Here is a 5,608-nt window from a genome sequence, read left to right as displayed (position 1 = left end):
TGGTTATCAAAGCAATCCAAAGCAGTTGAATAGTGTTCAATATCAAGTGTTCGCCACAAGTCTGTGCAAACGAGATCAGAAAATCCATAAGCGGGCAGTGAACTCAGTTGAGCCGATAGTACCTCGTTATTTGAGGTGGTCTAAGCAGCCTATTGTATGGAGCCGTGAGGATCACCTGCCCCGGGTTGACAATCCGGGTCAATTGGCGTTGGTGGTTGCTCCTCGGGTAGGAGGATATAAGCTTACAAAGGTGCTCATGGATGGGGGCAGTAGTATCAATATCCTTTACTATCAGACTTTTCGACGTATGAATTTGACGGACAAGGATCTCAAGACATCTTCTACTGTATTCCATGGGGTAGTGCCTGGTAAGTCGGCGTATCCAGTGGATAAGATAACCCTAGAGGTGGCCTTTGGAAATTATCATGATTCTAGAGCGGAGAAATTAACCTTTGAGGTGGTCAAGATCAAAAGCATGTATCGTGCTTTGTTCGGGCGGCCGGCTTATGCCAAGTTTATGGCACGACCCTGTTATGTTTATTTGTAGCTTAAAATGTCGGGTCATAAGGGCACCATCACGATGCACGGTGATAGGAAGATTGCTCTGGATTGTGAAGAGGGGGATGCTGCATATGCTAAGTCGGCATGTGTCACTAAGGAGTTAAAGTTTTATAAAGATAATGTTGACCCGGCGGATATGACACCTTTGAAGAAGCCAACTACAGAGAATGACCCCTGTTGAAACTTAAATCGGAAGATGATACCAAGATGGTTGATTTTGTTCCTGGCGACTCATCCAAGCAGTTCAGCATCAGTGCTAATATGGATCTGAAATAGGCACTGGTACGCGTCGATGCTATACAAACGGTTTTAAACCCCTTTCCACGACGGCATTCGGAACCGTCGCCTAGTGAGTGTGGGCGATTAGGGGGTCCTTCGCACATGACCCAGAAACCGTCGGGGATATGCCCTCCTAGCACACAAGCTTGGCAAAATGAGGTCGTGTGCGACCGGGGAGCGAGCAAATACGATTATACGTATAGTAGTGCTCAAAAAGATACAATTATACAGGAGAAATCATTTCCGGTCGTAAGTTCATCCCACACAGTCAGTCCCCGCGAAACGTTTCCGTTCTTACATACATCCCACATAGTCGATGCAAGGAAAACGTTTCCGTTCGTAGGTACATCAGACACAATTTTCCCCGTTAAATCGTTTGTGATGGCCTTCCCATCGCACACAATATTAATAATTTTATCACTTGCATTATTGAATGCATCACACATGGTGCGTAGAAGAAACTGTGTGTGTTGCATTAGGTCATTGCCCACGGTATTTTCTCAATAACCGTTTGCAATTGCAAAAACCAATTAGCAGGCTAATTGCCCTATTATTAATAATCCATTTATTGATCTAATTGACATTCATATTAAACACATAATATATTTCATTCCCATATTAAGGAAGCAGGATTTCATAATTGAAATACATCAGAGTACAACATGATATAGCTTCAGCACTCAGCTACCCCATTACACAACTGCTCCAGCACCAAGTTCCACATGCAACATCTAGAACCTTCCGAAATTAGCATCATAGGCGGTACATAGACAGATGCATCTCATTGGGAAAACTACTGAAGCGGAAGGCGAATATTGAGCATTCATTGATGTTGAAGGTCTTTGCAACTTTAGGCCAGTGCCTGTGGATGATTGACCGTCCATCCTTCGTCCTCTTCAGGAACACTTCAATATTGAACTGTGGGTGTTGTATGAAAACCTTCCTCGCCTCCTATCCATACAGGTGGTTTGAGAGGTAATCATCAGTGAACTATTTTGGGAAGGCCTGAAAACAAGGATGTGCATAAATATCTTCTCTATATTGGAAATGGGGCAAAGGAATAAAAAGACAAGGTATAATAGTATAAAATAATAGAATGCAGCCACAACAATTGAACATCGCATTGCAGAATTGAACCAAGCAGTTAACTAAACACCACAACAAATGAACCAACCGTTAACTAAGCACCACATTGCACAAATATAACATACTCCTAATAGAAGATCAGACAGTTAACCAAACCAAGCATGCTTAACAACTTCGAAATATAGCAATTGTATTTGTTTCTCATGTATTTAGTACAGCCAAATTCGATTTATTTCTCACATGGTATACAATAACAGAATGCAGCCACAACAATTGAACATCGCATTGCAGAATTGAACCAAGCAGTTAACTAAACACCACAACAAATGAACCAACCGTTAACTGAGCACCACATTGCACAAATATAACATACTCCAAATATAAGATCGAACAGTTAACCAAACCAAGCATGCTTAACAACTTGGAAATATAGCAATTGTATTTGTTTCTCATGTATTTAGTACAGCCAAATTCGATTTATTTCTCACATGGTATACAATAACAGAATACACACACAACAATTGAACATAGCATTGCAGAATTGAACCAAACAGTTAACTAAACACCACAACAAATGAACTAAATGTTAACTGAGCACCACATTGCACAATATAACATACTCCTAATAGAAGATCAGACAGTTAACCAAATCAAGCTTGCTTGACAACTTGGAAAATTGCACCCTAAAGAATTGAACATCACATTTGCAGAATTGAACCAAACAGTTAACTGAACACCACATTGCACGACATATAGAACATGTACACTAGAGCAGAAGATTGCATGGTAAAAGTAGATAGCACAATTCACTAATATTTGCTAAGGAAAGGTAGTAGCTAGCAAACTGAACATGGGTCCTTATAGTGAGCTAATAAGACAAGCTACTCATTGTCGGAGATATCAATGATGATTGGCTGATTGGACATGGAAGAGGGCGAGGCCTTCACATCGTAGGTGCCCTCGTCGTAGTGCTAAGTTGCCTGAGCCGCTCCGGGAACCAACCTGTTGTCTCTCGAGATGAGGTAAGCACGTGCACGTTGAGAAAACACCTCATAGTCTTCGTCGAAGGCACCGACGGTGGCCTTGAGAAAACGCCACGATCTGTCATTTAAAGCAGCCAACCGCACCACGGCATCGGCTCGCGAGGCGTCGACGGTGGACTTGACGGCGAGGTTCCCCTCCAAGATCTCGGGGTCGGCACGAATGGAAGCCATCGCGACCTCATCCGCGCGTGCGGCCACAATTTGCTTCTCCGCCACCAAATGCTCCTTAAGATCCTGGCTATACTGCGTGCACCATGGCTTAGGACGGCGCTTATTTGGTGGAGGGGTCAGTGATTTGGGTGGAAGGTGTCTTACTCGCGCCGGCGGTTGGGGCATGTGGGATGTGGAAGGAGGAGGAGGACGGGGTTCGGGTGTGGATTACCTACCTGGATAGGCGAGGCCGAGCAGCGTGAAGGAGGGTCGTCGGTGAGGAGGTGGCGCTGCAAGGAAGGAGTGAAGGTTTCAACTGGGAATGGAAGGCGGAAATAGGGGAAATGTGGCTTTTGGTAAAGGGGAGGGGGCGGGGAGGTAGATATTGTCACATCCCTAGTTCTGGCCTGTCCTATGCCTGCTTCCATCTGAGCATCATGTTTAAATTTTTGAAACCTGAACTGAGGAATTTTGGAAGCCTCAAAAACTTAAATAAAAGAAGGGCAAAAAAACCCTAAAAATCTCATTCATTGCTCCAAAATGCTCTTCTTAAATGTTTGATAATTTTGGTAAGGGTTCTGGTCCCAACCAAAATATTGAACATTTTTAAGGATTTATTTTTGGGACTTTGAATTTAAATCATTAGCTATTTGAATTTGAATTATATTCATATAACTAGAATATAATTTCAAATACCCCTGAAATATTTTATGAGCTTTTGGAAAAGTCCATATAGCAAAATAAAAAATATTCAGAGGAGCTTTTGGCATTGTTTGAATTATTTTAAATTCAAAACAGTGGCAAAAGATTAAATAAAAATAAAACAAACAGAACAATAAAACAGGAGAGAGAGGAAACCTACCTGGGCCACTTACCCGCAGCCTACCTGGCGCCACCAACCGGCCCAGCCGGCCCAGCCCATCTCCACCCCCTCCCCTGTCGTCTTCCTCCCTCGCCAGAAGGACAGAGGCGAGGCGTGGCGCGCGCCCGAGAGGCCTCGGCCACCTCCTGCTTCCTCCTCGACACCCGGAGACGCCACGCACCTCCCTGCCTCTCTTCCTCACTCTCCCGCGTCCTCATCCTCTCCCCGGAACACTCTCCCCCTCCTCTGTTCTCCTTACCCGAACGGAGCCGCCGCCACCGACGAGAGCCACCGTGGCTACCGGCCACCCCACGCCTCACCGACGCCCCAGGAAGCTCCGCCCCGACCCCCTCTTCCTCCCCACCGATCCACGGCCCTCCGGAAGCCCTGCAGCGTCGCCCTCAAGCTCGCCCCCAACCTTCGGCCGCCGGCGAACTTTCGAGGATTCGCGAGCTCCAGCCCCTCCCCGGCCTCGCCGTTGCCTCCACCAGATCCGCTGTGAGCTACTCTTCCATTCCCCCTCCTCCTCGCGCTCGTTCCCGTACTCTAGCCGCCCTAACCACCTTGCCGAGCGCTCCTCGCCGCCGGCCATGGCACCGCCGTGGCCACAGGTGTCCTAGCTCGCGTCTGAGCACGCCCTCGGGCTCGAGATGTTCCCAGGAGCCGAAAACTCCCATCGGTTCGTCCGTAGCCGCACCATAGCATCGTCTTAGGCGATGCCCGAGCTTCGGTCGCCGCCTCTCTCGCCGTAGTTGCCGCTACCGGTCACCCCAGCCGCGGCCACAGCCACCGCTGGACGCGCCGCGTCGCGGACGTTCTAATGAGCCAAACCGCGCGCCAAACCATCGCCCCTAGCTCAAATCCGAGCCGCGCCGCCGTGCGGAATGGTCGCCGCCGGCGATACTCCGGCGACTGCCGACGGGGCACGCTTAATCAGTGTTAATGGCCCCACTAATTAAACCCACAGCCACTGACAGTGGGCCCCACCCCTGGTCAAACCCCAGTCAGCGCTGGGTTTGACCGGGATTAGCTCCTGTGTCACTGACGTGTGGCCCCCACACGTCAGGTTTGACCTGGGGCGCCCAGTTGACCCTGCTGACGTCACTGTGACGTGGTGCTGACGCCATAATCATTTCTGGATTTATTATTATTTCAGGAATTTCAGAAAATGCCCTAAACTTCAATAAATCATAGAAATTCAACCGTAACTCCAAATTAAATAATTTATATATGAAAAATTATCAGAAAAATTCAAGGAATCCATCTGTACCATTTTCATGCATGTTAGAACAACTTATAGCTGCTGTTTAGCACAAATCAATTAAATGGCATTTGAATAATCACATATGGAGTTTGAATTTGAATCTTGTATTCAAACCAACTTCATTTAATCTGTTGCTAGTTGCATTAGCTCAAAACACATTCATCTTGCCATGTCATGATCATGCATCATATTGTGCATTGCATTGATTGTGTTCCCTTCTATGTTGCCGGTATTTGTCCCCTCCCGATAGACGTGATACCGATGATGTGATCGTTGACACTGATGAAGACTCAATGTTATCTTCAGAAGTGCCAGGCAAGCAAAACCCCCTTGTTCATTCCGATAAAATCCCACTCTCTCGCT

The sequence above is a fragment of the Triticum dicoccoides genome, chromosome 6B, assembly GCF_002162155.2.
Source record: "Triticum dicoccoides isolate Atlit2015 ecotype Zavitan chromosome 6B, WEW_v2.0, whole genome shotgun sequence".
NCBI lineage: Eukaryota > Viridiplantae > Streptophyta > Magnoliopsida > Poales > Poaceae > Triticum > Triticum dicoccoides.
The sequence above is the reverse complement of the archived record's forward strand: the minus strand, read 5'-3'. Positions refer to the sequence as shown.